Below are 17,320 nucleotides of genomic sequence, written 5' to 3' on the forward strand. Positions count from 1 at the left end.
CTCCGCCCAACTTCCGGCGTCTCCGCCCGACTTCCGGCGTCTCCGCCCGACTTCCGGCGTCTCCTCCCGCCCTCCGGCGGCGTCTGACTGCGCTCTCGGCCGTGCTCTCCTGGTCGTGCTTTCTCTGCCCCCGGCCTGCCCTGTTTTCTCGCTCACTGAAGCCGCAGCCCCAGGTATTTCTATCCCTGTCGCTCGAGCTTTATGGCTCTTCCTGCCGTCGTGGCGTGGGGGAGAGCGTGTCGGACAGCCACGCCCCTTCCAGCCTCCGGGTCCCGCTCACTAGCGAGGGGCCGCTGCTGTGAAGCTCCGTTTGTCTGGGAAACGGGGCAGGAAATGCCAAGGTCCGGGGGTTTGGGGCAGCCTGGCGGCTGTGTTGTGCTTCGATTCTCGCCCGGCCGTGGGAGTGAGGCGGGGGCCGGGCGGAGGGTTCCCGGAGCCGCGGCCTTGCTGTCGCCCGGGTCCCCGTAGGGGCGTGTGTGCAGGCCTCTGGCCCCGCCGCGGGGCAGCACGCCCTCGCCTCTTCGTGCAGCCTAATTTTGGAGAAGGGTGGTGTGGTCCTTAGCACTTCGCAGCGTTCTCGTTGCTTATTAACTTCCTGCTTCATTTGTCACCTCCCGTTAGAATGGAACCCCGGGCAAGAATTGTCTTTTCTTTTCCTCTTTCTGTCCCCGACGCTTCTCCCGGTGTCTGGCCTTGAGAATGTTTATGAGAAAATGTTAGCAAGAGCGTTCGTCTCCATGTGCCTTTATGGACAACTCCAGAAGGGCCGCTCCATCAGCTTCTCTCGCTGACCTTTTCAAATTCCAGCGCCTTAAAATTAGTGTAGGGGCCTCCCTGAGGGTCCAGTGGTCAAGAATCCGCCTTGCAGTGCAGGGGACGCGGGTGCCATCCGTGGTCGGGAGCTAAGCTCCCACGTGCCGCCGCGCAGCCAAAAAAAGAAAAACAGTTACTGTAAAATGTTAATTTCTTATGAGTTGATGTCTTTCGGTTTCATGGTGTTTATCCGTTCTGTTTCCCTGAAGATCCAGAAGGACTCAGCACATAACCTCTGGGCCCCTTGATAAATAACAGTTGAAGTAAACTCTTCCCTAACCCAGTCTCATTTCCGGGCTGCAAGCTGGTAACTTTGACTTTGCCTCCAAATATCAAAGGATACATAATAATTAAAATTTTTATTCTGATTTACTAGCTTAAAAGCAGGTTCTAGCTTATTATTCCAAAAATTGTCACTTTTACACCGTAACCTCATAACCATTCTTACCAAGATGAATATCCTGATTAACTAGGCAGCATAACTAAGCACTGCTACTTGGCTGTCAGACTTTGGGGGGTTCAAATTCAATCTCTAATAGATACTGTCCTGTGACTTTGGACAAATTACGTAGCCTCTCTGCCTCAGTTTCCTCATCTAAATCTGGGTAACAATATGTATATTTTAAGGCTTTTATGAGGATTAAGTGAATTACCTAGGTGTTTTAGTATCGGACACACAGTAAGTACTCAATAAGTGTAAGCAATTACTAACCATAAATAGCCAATACTTTATTATAATAATTACTAATATCAGCATATTTTAAAATGAAGTTAAAACTGCAAAGGTGCTTTGAGGCTGCCTCTGCATTCTTAGAAAATAGAACATGATTCTTCCTGTTATACAGGTTTTTGGGTGTAAGAGACTAATCCAAATGTTACTCTCACTGTGTCTAGAGTTTTCACAGTAAAGTAACAGCTTTAAATAAACTGTAATATTCCTCGAACCAACCCGAATAACAGAATCATAGCTTTGAAAACCTCTCCAGAACTGATCTCCAGTGAGAAGATAAATCCTCCTAGAAGACAACGTGTCAGTCTGCTTAGTTAAGACAGGGCTTCTGAGTTCTGAAGTCTTGCCCATGTGTAGCTAGAACAGAGCCAAGACTATGCACTATCTCTGAAGACTAAGGACACAATTTCATCCCAAGAGAGGGAAGAATATTATTCCGAAGAGCCTATTACTGTTTCTGTCTGTTCTTCGTTAAGTGTGGCAGGATAATATTAACAGGTTGCCGCCTCCAGCCACTGTCCTCTTCTCTCGATGTTTTTGTGCATCACTCCACCCCAAATGAGCAGCTAGGCATTCTGTGCTTATTGCTTTAAGGGAAGATGTGACAGCAAAGAAAGCGTCCTTCCTGGCTTTGGTGTTGCAAAAGGCTTGGCTTTACAGGAACAAAAAAGACTCCTGGCAGAGCAAGAGATTTGGATAAAACATGTTTTGTAAGAGCCTGGCTTTCTACTCGCAGAAAAAACTAAAACAAACCCATTTCCTGTGCTGGGGACCAAGGAGGCTGTGAGTGGTACAGGCAAGAGAGAAGGAGGGGGGCAGTGGGGGCCGGTCTCCACTGTCCCCGAGATAGGGAGTCTGAACCAAGCTCCCCAGTCCCATCCTTGGGACACTGCAGACCTCCATATTTGGGTTTGTGAGATCCGAGAGCAGGAGGAAGGTGTGCCCAGAGACCTGAGCACCGCCCAGGAAGGCAGTGGGCCCAGAGAGAGAATATGGACTCATGGGACGCCTGGTGTGAGTAGGTAGGTGGCAACTAAATGGACTCTTAAAGACCTTCTGGGCCCTAACGTGGAATGCGAGCAAAACGGTGTCCCTGTATATCCAGGTGTGCCGTGGAAGAAGAAAGACACGTCCACACTTCAAGGGAGCTTGCAGAAGGGAACTCTGAGCCCAGCAGAGGCTGGGGAAACTGATGACTGCATTAAGATGCTGTGTTTCTCACTGGATGCCCATGTAGACAGATGGCATTGGAAACCAGAGGCTCCCAACCTAAACACTCGTCACCAAACTAGACATTCTCAAATTTAGATCCAGCTGCGGGGTTGGTGGGAGATACCAGGAATTGGCAGAGATTATGGTATCACCAACCGTTTGGAAGAGGCAGTTCAAAACTGAACTTAATTAAGGTGAGTTATAGAAAAATAAACTTGTGTTTGTACCTTCACATGGGAATAGGCTGTGATAAGGACCCAGACCAGTTTGAAGTAACACCCAACCCCACTGTCAAAGGTAAGAAATCAGGAAGGACACCAGGGACTGGGGAGAAAGCTTCAGGACCTTAGATGTTAAGAGTCAGCCTCTGACAGCAAAGTCGGAACTCGGGGAAGAGGTCCACATGCAGCTCTCTAAGGAGACAACATGACTCTGCTCCTAGAAGGAGCGCTGGTGTGGATGAGGTGGCAAGGTGTTGGAGAAGGTCCTCAGTAAGGACCCCTGCTCTGAGCCGCTCAGAGAAACGGCTGCTTCCAGTGCAAGGTCAATCGTTAAACATTAGAGTGGAAAGGCAGCACGCAGGCTCTGCCTGCTAGATGTGTGACTCTCTAAGGATAATTGTAGGTCTTCCAGGTGGGAACATTGAACCAACGGAAGACCGCAGATGCCACCAGGGGACAGCAGAGTCTCTGCCATGAGCAGAAATCATCTCACAGACAGAAATGGTGCCATGCGCTCTGGGCCTGAGGACCCCCATGACAAGATCCATCCTCCAGGAGCTGGAGGGGATGCAACAAAAAAGGGTATTGGATGACCGGTGCACAGTGACACCAGTAAGAGGGTTTGTGTCTACTCCTTTCCTGAGGAGTAATAAGATTCATTCTAACTGTTTTCCATTGCAAAATGTGTATTTCTCTGATAGACCAAAACCAGTGATACACTAATGTGAACCCAAAAAACCATTGTTGAAATCCTTAGTATTCCTTCTCTCTGAAGAAAAATGTTCACATTCATCTACAAGGACTTCCTCAAAATGGATTTTATAATTATCACAAACAGAAATAATACCAACACCTACTGCTCATTGCTGTGTGCCAGCCTCTATGCTGAGTGCTTTACATAATTAATGTTATTTAATCCTCAACATAACTGTGTCATAGGTGATCTTAACATCCTATTTTACTTACCAGGCAAATAAGTGCTAGCGAGGTCACGAAAGTTGCCTGATGTGGCCTCCTAAGCCAATTCACTATGTACTAGAAAGATGGAACCTGACACTGTATCTTTAAACCTATAAGATTTAAACACTGTGTAAGAAACTCCAAGATATTTAAAGGGCCCCGAGCTCCTTGTGACATCAGCACTGGACTTGGTTTATCCTTCTATAACTTGGCTTTGACCTGGCATCTTAAACAGTTTAGGCTTCTATACCTTTTGTAAGTCATTATCTATAGAATGTGAACCGAGGCAAATAAAACACTTTTCCATAGAAAAAGAAAACAATAATAAAATTTCCTCCTAATCACTTCGCAGAGAGATTAGAGAGTTGGTGCCAGTCTTCTAGTGTCTCCATGAATTTCCCTAATTCGGGGCAGAGATTGAAGGCAAAAGAAACTAATAGACATGCAAGTAACAAATCCTGGTGACTGACTGAAGGGTTACCCTAAGTAGAAGCATCTATATAGAGAAGGTCTGTTAGGACCTTTTGATTGACAGAGACTTTTGTGGTATGTTGAGGATTTAGGATTATCTCTAAAGAGGCAACGTAGGATTTTTAGCAGGGTTAACATTAAAAGATTTGCATTTTTAAAGATTACTCCGGTTCTAGCATGGAGAACAAAATCAAAGGAGCCACAACAGATGGAAGGAGGGCTGTGCACCACTTAGTAGTGGTGAGAGGTGACTCTAGCTTGTGCAATGATGCTGATAGTAAAGATGGATAAAAATTGATAGATGAGAAAGCCAAATGGGGAGGGAGGTGTGAAATCAACAGTTCCAAGCAATGGATTGGATATGGGATGTGACAGAGAATGGATGAGGGACAGACTACACCTGGATATGGGAAGGCTATTTGCGATTTATGGTGGGAAACTGGAAGAAGATAATATTTGAGTGGAATATCCTAAGTCTGGTCTTGGATACGTTGAGTTTGAGGTACCCTTGAGACATTCGAGTGGGGATGTTGAATAGTTAATTGGATATATCATGGGGGAGGTCTAAGATCAAGATGGAAATTTAGGGGTCATTAGTATACGGGTGACAATTTCATGGGGACAGGTGTGATTTCGGGGGGAACAGAGCAGAGGGTGAGTAGAGAAGAGGTCCCAGGGCAGAGCCTTGAGGAACCACAGCATTTAAAGGCCCAGGAGAGAAGGATATGTCTGAAATGAAGGCAGAGAAGAAAAGTCGGAAACACAGCAAGGAAAGAATGTGGTGTCTGGGAGCTCCCTGGCACTCCAGTGGTTAGCACTCCGCACTGTCACTGCCAAGAGCCTGGGTTCAGTCCCTGGTCGGGGAACTAAGATCCCACAAGCTGTGCAGCGCAGCCAAAAAAAAACCAATGCGGTATCATGGAAAGAAAGAATGTTTCAAGGAGAAAGTGAAAAACAGGTTGACAGGTAAATGTGGGAGGTCAAGTAAAAAGAGGACTGAAAACATCCACTGAATATAGTGACCACGGAGGTCTCTGATGACCTCGCTCTGGCATTAATAATCAATGGTATTACATCTCTAGTGGAATAATTCATGGTAGTAACATTTATTCCCAATAATCTTAACATTAGTTTTAATGTCCTTAAACTTACTGAAAATGATAAGTACAGTATAGAATTCCTGTAAACATTTAAACGTCTTTGGAAAAAGCGGGTTTTTTTCCCACAGCATGATCCAGTTCCTTTGGCAGAATGGTTTGTGGGAATTAAAAGAACTAACATTGCTGAATATCTGCTGTGTGCCTGATGCTTTCACATGCCTTGTAAGCATCGTCTGCATCCTAGCGTCCATGTCAACCATTGTAGATCAACACTGATGGCTGGTGGTGACAGTCTGAAGTTCAAAAAGGTGAGTTGTCACATGGAAGGTTTTGAGTCCTCTTTCCTATACCACATCCCACCAAAGTTGTTGTGTCCAAAACTGAACTCTCATCTGCAAGTCCCCACACTCAAATTACGTTCTCCTCGTGTCGTACCTTCTCTATTTTTTAACAAGTATCATGGGCTAGAAATATTTAAGCTCTCACTCTGCAGAAGCAGAAAGCGTCTGGCAGGCAGCCGGTCCTCAGAAATGTTCATTGTCACAATCTGTCCGTTTCTCTTTATAACATTCTCAAAGCCACTTCCCTCCTGTTCAGGAGCTTTCACACTGAGATGGAATTGTCATTGATGGGTCTGCCATCTCTAGGTTCCCCCCTAGTTTATAAGAGGAGCATTAAATAACATGATGGATGGCGTTCCTGATGATACCAAAACACAGACTCTACTACTCCCCAAGGCTTTTTCTTGTATTGACCCTCAAAAACAAGTATACAGGGGCTTCCCTCGTGGCACAGTGGTTGGGAGTCCGCCTGCCGATGCAGGGGACACGGGTTCACACGGGTTTGTGCCCCGGTCCGGGAAGATCCCACATGCTGCGGAGCGGCTGGGCCTGTGAGCCATAGCTGCTGAGCCTGTGCGTCTGGAGCCTGTGCTCTGCAATGGGAGAGGCCCACGTACCGCCAAAAAAAAAAAAAAAAGTATACAAAGGAACATATTGTTAAGTCATTTTTACAGGTGGCCAGAATAGTACTGTCTATTGAGGGGTATAGATTTCTAGAATTCAAATTCGAAGGATGGCTATGTTTAGCGAAACCAGGGCTTAGTGCTTATCATGTTCTTTTTGCAATTCCTGCTGATGGTTATGTGGTATCAGCTAGGCTTTTAACAGGCTCTGAATTGTGGCTCCATCATTGAGATGACAAGTGACAATGTGAAATGAAGGATTTCTGTGCTGTTGATAGGAGAGTCATTCGAGTGCCCTGGATAGCAGACCAGTGTGAAGCAGAGAAATGAGCTTGTATTTTTGCCCACAGAAAGGAATATCTCACCTTGCTAAGAAGAAAGGTTTCAGAGAGGGTTATGGCTTTCCTCAAATCGCAACAATGGATCTATTTAAGTCCTGGAACTCTGCTGGTTGCCCCAGAAATCTGTACTACAAAGCATCATCCAAAAAAAAAAAAGTCAACCTTGACTGTAAAAGCGGTGAGGCTGGTGTTTGAATCCTTTTTCACAGAGGAGGAAACCAGGTAGAAGAAGCTAAAGAATATGTCCCAAGGCTATGTTGTCAGAGCTGGCAGGCCGTGAAACATGCTGGCTAGGTCAGCAAGAGCATTGCTCTTTCTCTATCTCGATGTTTGGGAACATCTACCAATAAAACGGTTTTGTTTTTATCATTAGTGATGATAGTTTTATCATTGTTGCTTTTGAGAAAAAATTAGCCAGCCGGTTCAGCTGCTTCTTGAGTATTCCCTTAAAAGTGACCACTGGACCATGCTGTTGGAAGGAGGCTGTGTGTTCAGGTCATTAAAAAATAACAAATCTTGGACTTCCCTGGTGGCGCAGTGGTTAAGAATCCTCCTGCCAATGCAGGGAACACGGGTTTGAGCCCTGGTCCAGGAAGATTCCATATGCCACGGAGCGACTAAGCCCGTGTGCCACAACTACTGAGCCTGCGTTCTAGAGCCCACGAGCCACAACTACTGAGCCTGTGAGCTACAGTTACTGAGCCCACGTTCCACAACTACTGAAGCCCACGCACCTAGGGCCCGTGCTCCGCAACAAGAGAAGCCACCACAATGAGAAGCCCGCGCACTGCAACAGAGAGTAGCCCCTGCTTACCGCAACTAGAGAAAGCCCACACACATTAACGAAGATCCGATGCAGCCAAAAATAAATAAATAAAATTTAAATAAATAAGTAAATAAATCTTTTAAGCTTCAAATGGAGAATTTAGATCATAATTATTTAGTACACGGTTGAATTGGAATGGGATCTAGGAAAACAGAATTCCTCTGTACTCAGATTCTTGAGACATGCTGGATGAGGACTCTGTTCATTTCAGTTTACTTTTATATCTAGGAAAATACTCAGATATGATAAAGTGATAATACTTGCTGAAGTATTTCCATTAGTAGTATAACATCTACTGAGAAAAACTGTCTTTATTCAGCTGACATAACTGAGTACCTAATACCTGCCAGGCCTGACGTACAGTTATAAGGAGGAATAGACTTGCTGTTTTTAAGGAGTTCACTGTTTTACAAAAGAGACAAATCATTATAATATATGTATAATTTGTGTATAATAATGCGTATACATAATAACATGTATAATACTCAAGACGTGGGAAAAGAATGGGAGATTCAGCTTTGGAGATCTCTAACAATTTTATAGGGGAGACACCACTTGATCTAAGTCTTCTTAAATTCCAGAAAATACTTCACCAGCAGACACCTGTTAATTTTATACATATAGCATGGCCTAAAAACTGTTTAAGAAATTAAAAATTAAAAACCAGTGAAAGAAAAGCTGTTATTCCCAAAGTATGGGGGAGAACAAGATGGAATGTTAATGGTAGAACATCTGATAAGAATGAGACCTAGATTCTCAGTTTATTGAGGAAAAAGGTAGTGTGCATCCTGATGGTGTAAATACATGAAAGTCAAATAGAAAAAGAACTCTCCATGTATTCACAGTTCATCCAGATTTGCTCCAAACTCAGAACTGTAAGCAAAACTCGACTATTAATTCTAGAGTACGTTCAGTGTTTTCATTCCTTATTCAAAATCTAAGAATGTTTGAGAGACGCTTAAATGACACATATTATCTACCCAAAACTTTCAATTGCTCAAAGACTAACTCATGAGACATTTTTATTTGTATATGGAAAACGTTTCCTTCTAGTCATGTTGTTTGCCTAAGTAGAATTTTTTTAATAATTAATTTTTATTTGAGTATAATTGATTTACAGTGTTGTGTTAGTTTCAGGTGTATAGCACAGTGAATCAGTTTTACGTATACATAGATCACTCTTTTCTAGATTCTTTTCCCATAGAGGTCATTACAAAGGATTGAGTAGAGTTTCCTGTGCTCTACAGCAGGTCCTTATTAGTTCCCTATTTTATGTATACAGTGTGTCCGTAACAGTCCCAATCTCCCAGTTTATCCCTCCCCACCCTTATTCCATAACCATAAGCTTGTTTTCTGCATCTGTGGCTCTATTTCTATTTTGTAAATAAATTCGTTTGTATCATTTGTTTTAGATTACACTTATAAGCGATACCATATGATATTTGTCTTTCTCTGTCTGATGTACTTCGCTCAGTATGACAGTCTCTAGGTGCATCCATGGTGCTGCACATGGCCTTATTTCGTTCTTTTTTACGGCCGAATCGTATTCCATCGTGTATATGTGCCACAGCCTCTTCATCCATTCCTCTGTCCACAGACACTTAGTAGATTTTTTAACTTACCGGACATCAGTGTTGGGGAAAGGTGGAACCGGACCCGGAGCCAAGCCGGGCGGAGTGGCAGCAGGCGGGGTCGGGCTCTGGGAGCCGCGGGCCTGGGGCCCGGAGATGGTGCTGGCCGCCAAGGCTCTTTCCGTTGGGCTGCACACGGGAGTGACGGTGCTCAAACAGCCGCTGCTCTAGCGAAGCTGCTCATCCTAGGGGGTCGCGAACCGCTGCCCGCCCCCCACCACTGGGACTGGCGTGCCGGAGAGGAAGTCCTCTCCCCACCGAGCGTCTCCACCCAAGCCGAGGACACTGCGCGGTGGGTGGGAAGCTAGTGCTGTGCCGAGGCCTGAGCCCCTGGCTGGCGTCGACCGCCCTCTGCACCGTGACCCAGGCACCGTGAAGAAGGTTCTGCCTCCGGAGGAGACGGAGCAGGTTTCCGTCAAGCCTGGCACGAAGACGTCTCTGACGACGGTGGTGAAGGAGACCTCCTACCTGATGATGATGATGCAAGGCATGTCCCACGTGCTGGCCCACCCGCTGCGTGTCATCTCAGTGCACTGCGTGGTCCAGTTCATGGGAGGAAGGCCAAGTACAGCGGAAAGTTGAGCTCCATTGGGAAGATTTTCACAGAAGAGGGGCTGCTGGGATTCTTTGTCGGCTTGATCCCTCACCTCCTGGAAGGTGTGGTTTCCTTGCGGGGCTGTAACCTGCTGGCCCGCTTCCTCAGTGCCTACCTGGTGGGTGACACTCCAGGGGGGCTGGGGAACGACCAGAATCCAGGTTCCCAGTTCAGCCAGGCCCTAGCCATCCAGAGCCACCCCAGATATGTGATGGGGATGGCAGTGAGCGTACTGACCTACCCCTTCCTGCTGGCGGGCGGTCTCATGGCTGTGAACACCTGCAGGCTGGGCCGCCGCCTCACTCCTCAGTGTTCGAATCCGGATCCGCTGCTGGAAGGACCCGAGTGTGCAGGGCCAGTTCTTCCGAAGCTCCAGCCTCCTCTGCCGGGTGTCATCAGGATCATACCTTGCCCTGGAGTAACCTGAATCACCTAAAAAAGCACACTGTCTCGGCCAGGACACCGTGGGTGAGGCCGACCATCGTGGGACACGTGTAAGATGACCAGCCCAGCAAGACCTAGATGTGCTCCAGGCCAGCTGGGCTTCAGTTTCCGTAGGTGCCATGCAGGGGCTGGGTGGCATGAGACTGCGTCCAGTGAATTGGTCACTGTTAGGCCTGGGGAAGGTGGGGCAGAATCCCCTGGCTTTGCAGATTTCCCGAGTCTGCCTCCTGCAGGGGGCCAGAGAATGGCTCGTGGAGCCTGAGGTTGGATGAGCAAAGGCTCGTGAGGTCAGATCCCAGCCCCCATTCACAGCCCTCAGGTCAGCCCCCCTCTTATCCTGCAGCTCAGCTGGGAGCTTCGCTCTCCAGCTTTGTAAATAGGGTGTGATCCCTTTTCAGGAACCACCGTCATGTCCAGGCCTTTGCTAGGAGGCTGTCTTCGTTTTTCTCAACACTGCTTTTCTGATAAGGAAGCACCTTCTAAATGGAAACCGTGTGACTGCTCAGAATGTGTCCCCCTTGTCAAATGCTCGTCGGTTTCGTGGTGACGCCTCACGTGCAGGATATGGTTACTTGTGCGGCTGTGAACACCCAGATGTTAGGTAGATCAGTGTCTCTAGTCCTATCCAGTTGGAAGTTCCTAATAAGATTTGACCCTTTTTCCCTCAAATAAATGCATTGGTGGTGATTTCGAAGAAAGTAAAATAAAATAAAATTGCCAGGTCTTTTAACACCTTTTATGAGAACATAAAAGGTGTTACATTTATGAGAAATGTAAATGGTAACAGACCCAGATTGTGGGACTGCATGGGCTAAAAGAAATGCCTTTATAATTTATAGTAAGGCAAATATTATTGTTTAAAATTATTTGTATATTATAAAATTTATAGTATTTAATTTTTAAACAGCTGATTTTTTTAATTCTCTACATATCTTTTAGTGGAAGATAATCAATTACCATTAAACTGAAATTTTAAGCACTAATACGTATTGCATGCTGATGTGTCACCAGTGTTCTATATACTTTATATCAATTTGCTTTTTAAGAAATAATTTATATGTTCAAAGAATATAATCAAAAAATGAAAAAGGTATAGAGTGAAAAGCTTTCTGGCCACTGAAGAAATACTTCAAAAATTTCCACCAGGAAATTCCAGCTTTAGGGGAAATCAATGCTACCATTTTCTTAAGTGTTTTTCTTGAGCTTTTCTGTGATTATACAGACATATATATATATATCTATATATCTATATAGATATATTTCCATCCCCTGTTTTTACACACTGTTTACACCTTGCTTCTTCTGATTAGCAGTATATCCTGGTAACATCTCATTCGATGGCATAAACATTTCCTTGCTCTTTATTACAGCATGGTATGTGATTGCATGAGTCCATCAGAACAAACGCTTAGAGATGGATATTTAGGCTTTTTCCACTCTATTCTTACTATAACAGCACTGCAATAAATATCTGCTACAGTTATCAGTTTGCTCATTTACAAGTACATCTGTTCAATAAATTCCAGCTAGAGGAAGTGCTGGTAGAGGTATGTGTGTGCATTTGATAGATATTGATAGATACTGTAAACTGTTTTATGTGGTAGCTATATCGATATACACCCCCTTGAGCAGTATACCTGTCTCCACCAGACGGTCACCTCCAGAGGTGTTATTGATCTTTTTGATCTTTGCCAGTCAGACAGGAAGTGCCTCATTTTGCTTTAAATGGATTTTCTTATTAGTCCCTATAACAATAAGTACTATTATCATTACCATTTTCTATATGAGAAATTAAAGCTTACAGAAGTTGGGATACTTGCTCAAAGTTACTCAGATAAAAGGTGGAAGAATCAAGATTAAATTCACCCTTGTCTGTGTCTTAAACAAAACTCCTAACCATTAAGGAACACAGCCAAATTGTCTTGAAACTTAAATTATATTATAATTATTTTTGATGATTCAGAACTTAATTCAAAAGGTGCAGCAGGATTTTGCAGTATCTTGGTGTCAGCATTATCACTATAATTATCACTGAACAATAGACGTGTGTCCTAGTTTAAAAAGCATCCTTGTAGATAGAAGGCAGGTAAACCAGCTTCAGTGGTCTTATATGCTGTCACGAATTCTGAAAAATTTCACCGCACTCCCCAAAGCTTCAGCCCTCATAATCCACACCCAGTGGCTTGGTTTCACAGCTAGTTGAACACAGAAGGATGAACTTATATTAGCTGAAATAAAACTTCATTAAGCCTAGGATGCTGATGTCACAGTAACATGCTCAAAATCTAAAAGATAACACGAGGATTGCATAGCACCTTTCTTCTCCATAGTTCAAAGTGCTTTGCAAATATTAAGTTCAGGTCTTCCTCACATGTTGACGGAGTAAAGTCTGCAAAACAAACAACCAAAACCATGTGACTATTCCCTGTCACCTCCTGACTTTATTGGAGAGACGGTATGTGGAGTGGAGAAACCAACTAGATGGGAATCATGCGCTCACATCATTCCAGGCTGCAATTTGGAGACCTCACATACGCCGGTACTGGTGCAGGTTTGACTTGTTTGCAGCTCTCAGTGGCGTGTTTGAGGTCTCTGCCTGCCTGGAGAGGTTTCACAAAGAGGAACCACTGTCACCACAAGCTCAGCTCAGAAGCCATGAAGTCTGCCCAAGAATCTCCTGGGAGGCGTTTCATGTCGACGGAGAAAACATGGAGCATTCACCAAACGGTGCGGGGCAAATGGGGGACCATCTGTAAAAGCAATAATGTCGGACATGTAACGCACATCTTGTACCAAAATGAATTCCAGATGCATAAAAGATTTAAATGGAAAAGAAAAAAAGTTATCTCAGATGGGAGAGGGATTTTATAGTATGACACAATACTCAGAACCCATAAAAGAAAATATTAATGAAATAGACTTCCAATTTTTAAAACTTCTGCATAGAAAAATCATAAAGTCAAAGATGACAAGCTGGGAACATTTTATTCTGTAGACTGAAAAAAAAATGCACAATGTGAGAGTTGTGAGTTAAGTTTTATTTGGGGCAAAAGGAGGACTAGGGCCTGAGAGACAGCATTTCAGAGAGCTCTGAGAAAATGCTCCAAAGAGGCGAGGGGAGGGGGGAGGTCAGTATGTACGTGACTCTAGTGAAGGGGGGACGTGCAATCAAGCACACATTTTGGCAGAAGTTTGCTGCTAGTCTTGAGGAGCAGATGTCACCATGAAGGATTTTAGTGCTTTTCTAGGTATGAGAAGATGCAAGAAACTGGGTTCATAAAATCTTCTCCTGAAAATATCTAACTATCTGAAGACCTGTTCTGCCAGTTTCTCCCAGAGCACAGAGGGCCTCATTCCTGATCTCCAGCCTGAACTCCTTTTAGGGGGTGTTGAAGGTCAGCAGCTGCTGCGCCTCATGATTTAATCCTTGTAGAGGGAGCTGGCAAGTGCCAGTTTGTAGTTGGCAGTTCCAACTATTATCACAGGCAAGTACTTACTTCTGTAGTTCACAAAGAGCTGCTACAAAGTAAATGAGAAGACCAACATCCTTAGAAAAGTGGCTGAGGAATATGAACTTACAGCTTTCAGAAATGGGAATATAAATGGCTCCTTTTTTTTAATGTAGTAGCATTTGTATTTTATATTCATTTATTTTTAATATCTTTATTGAAGTATAATTGCTTTACATTGTTGTGTTAGTTTCTACTGTATAGCAAAGTGAATCAGCTACACATATACATATATCCCCATATCCCCTCCCTCTTGAGCCTCCCTCCCACCCCACCATCCCACCCCTCTAGGTGGTCACAAAGCACGGAGCTGATCTCACCGTGCTATGCGGCTGCTTCCCACTAGCTATCTATTTTACATTTGGTAGTGTGTATGTGTCCATGCCACCCTCTCACTTCATCCCGGCTTCCCAATCCCCCGCTGTGTCCTCAAGTCCGTTCTCTACATGTGTGTCTTTATTCCTGCCCTGCCACTAGGTTCATCAGTACTGTTTTCTTAGATTCCATATATATGTGTTAGCATACGGTATTTGTTTTTCTCTTTCTGACTGACTTCTCTCTGTATGACAGACTCTAGGTCCATCCACCTCACCACAAATAACTCAATTTCGTTTCTTTTTATGGCTGAGTAATATGCCATTGTATATGTGCCACATCTCCTTTATCCATTCATCTGTCAATGGACACTTAGGTTGCTTCCATGTCCTGGCAACTGTAAATAGTGCTGCAGTGAACACTGTGGTACATGTAGCTTTTTGAATTACGGTTTTCTCAGGGTATATACCCAGCAGTGGGATTGCTGGGTCATGTGGTAGTTCTATTTTTGTTTTTTTAAGAAACTTCCATACTATTCTCCACAGTGGGTGTATCAATTTACATTCCCACCAACAGTGCAAGAGGCTTCCCTTTTCTCCAATAAATGCCTCTCCAGCATTTATTGTTTGTTGATTTTTTGATGATGGCCATTCTGACCAGTGTGAGGTGATAGGTACCTCATTGTGGTTTTGATTTGCATTTCTCTAATGATTAGTGATGTTGAACATCTTTTCATGTGTAAGGCCAGACACTATAAAACTCTTAGAGGAAAACATAGGCAGAACACTCTTTGACATAAATCACAGCAAGATCTTTTTTGACCCACCTCCTAGAATAATGGAAATAAAAAATAAACAAATTGGACCTAATGAAACCTAAATGCTTTTGCACAGCAAAGGAAACCATAAACAAGATGAAAAGACAACCCTCAGAATGGGAGAAAATCTTTGCAAATGAAGCAACTGACAAAGGATTAATGTCCAAAATATACAAGCAGCTCATGTGGCTCAATATCAAAAAAACAACCCAATCCAAAAATGGGCAGAAGACCTAAATAGACGTTTCTCCAAAGAAGATATACAGATTGCCAGAGATGGCTCTTAAACTCATGTTCAAACTCACGTGAGAAAAGAAAGGCAAATTAAACTACACTGTCTCAAGAATTCAAAAGCTGTTAACAGCCTCAATTGGCCAGGCTCTAGGGGAAACTTGTGTGCTCATGCTGGTGACAGTAATTTGGTCAGATTTAGGATTTATGAAAACTCAAATGCTTATGCTCTTTGACCCACCAATTCTACTTCTAGGGGAATGGAAGTTTGAAGAGGGTAGTCAGGAAAGGATTCGATGGAAAGGCAAAGTCTGAAGGAAGTGAGGGAGTGAGCTGTGCTGATGCAGTGGAAAGACCAGCCCAGTCAGAGCACCTAAAGCTAAGATGAGTGGAGGGGGGCAGGGGTGGTAGGAAGAGGGACGGGGAGGGAGAGGCAGGCGGGTGGTGCGACAGCAGGAGGGCCAGTGTGGCCAGAGTCGGGAGAGCAAGGGGGAGACCATGCGGGAGATGGCAGAGAAGTTTTGGGGGAGCAGGACAGAAACACACATACACACATATGTATACACATCTGAATATATACATATATATTCTTTTTCAGATTCTTTTCTGTTATAGGTTATTACAAGGTATTGAGCATAGTTCCCTGTGCTGTAGAGTAGGTCCTTGTTGTTTATTTATTTTATATATAGCGGTGTATATCCGTTAATCCCAAATTCCCAGTTTATCCCTCTCCCCCTTCCCCTTTGGTAACCATAAGATTGTTATCTATGCTTGTGGGTCTGTTTGTTTTGTAAATAAGTTCATTTGTATCTTTTTTTAGATTCCACATATAAGTGATATATGATATTTCTCTTCGTGTGACTTCACTTAGTATGATAATCTCTAGGTCCATTCATATTGCTGCAAATGACATTATTTCATTCTTTTTTATGGCTAATATTCCATTGTATATATGTACCACATCTTTTTTATCCATTCTTCTGTTGATGGACACTTAGGTTGCTTCTATATCTTGCTTATTGCAAGTAGTGCTGCTGTGAACGCTGGGGTGCATGTATCTTTTTGAATTACAGTTTTGTCCAGATATATGCCCAGGAGTGGGATTGCTGGATCATATGGTAACTCTATTTTTAGTTTTTTAAGGAACCTCCATACTGTTCTCCGTAGTGGCTGCACCAATTTACATTCCCACCAGCAGTGCAGGAGGAAGGATGTTCCCTTTTCTCCACACCCTCTCCAGCATCTGCTGTTTGTAGACTTTGTGATGATGGCCATGCTTACCGGAGTGAGGTGGTGACCTGCACTTTTGAAAGCTCCCCCTAACTGCTGTGCTAAGAACAGGGAGCGGGATGGAGCAGTTAGGAGCGATGGGGTGAGGCGCGAGATGACAAAGGGTGGCATCAAGATGACAGCAGCAGAGGTGGTGGGAAATATCCAGACTGTGGGTGTGTTGTGAAAGTAGTCACTCGGATTTATGACAGATTCTACCTGGGGTTGAGAGAAAGAGTCTAGAATGACTCTGAGATTTCGGACCTGAAAAACTGGAAGGGTGACCTTCTATGAACTGTGATGAAGGAGTCTAAGGGGGAGCAGACTGGGAAGGAGCTCAGGTGTCCAATCACAGGCAGGACCACACGGAGGTGCTCGTTAGACACGCAAATGGAAATACCAGCTCAACAGCTGGCTATGGGAATTTGGGGTTTGCGGGAGGGACCCGGGCCGAAGCTCTAAAATTAGGAAGTCAGCACATGTAAAATGGTCAGCAAAGCCTGAGAACTGGCTGGATGAGAGCATCAAGTTAGTGCATGTAGAGAAGGGAAATGGAAAAGCATCCTCCAGTGCACCAACACGTAGAGGTAGGAGTGGTCAGAGGAGCCACAGAACAGACGGGGAAGGAGCAACAAGCGAGGCTAAGAGCAGAACCCAAGGATGGAGTCCTGCGAGCCAGACATAGGAGGTCACCCAGGGGGCACAGTGACAAGTTCCCACACTGCCGTTGGAGCGGGAAGAGGGGCCTGAGAACAGGCCATTCCGTCTGTCGTAGCGATGTGGGTCATTAAGGAGCCTGACCACACACAGTCTTAGATGGTGGGAGGGTGAATGCGAGACCGAGGTGGGTTCCAGGAAGCAGAGAATCAAG

General features: G+C 44.5%; 1 pseudogene; it reads left to right on the forward strand.

Moving 5' to 3' along the window:
* Nucleotides 1–248: 248 nt before the first annotated feature.
* LOC132425705 (mitochondrial carrier homolog 1 pseudogene) lies at nt 249–11,526 on the forward strand (annotated as a pseudogene).
* The last annotated feature ends 5,794 nt before the right edge of the window (nt 11,527–17,320 follow it).

Source organism: Delphinus delphis, chromosome 5 (genome assembly GCF_949987515.2).
Source record: "Delphinus delphis chromosome 5, mDelDel1.2, whole genome shotgun sequence".
NCBI lineage: Eukaryota > Metazoa > Chordata > Mammalia > Artiodactyla > Delphinidae > Delphinus > Delphinus delphis.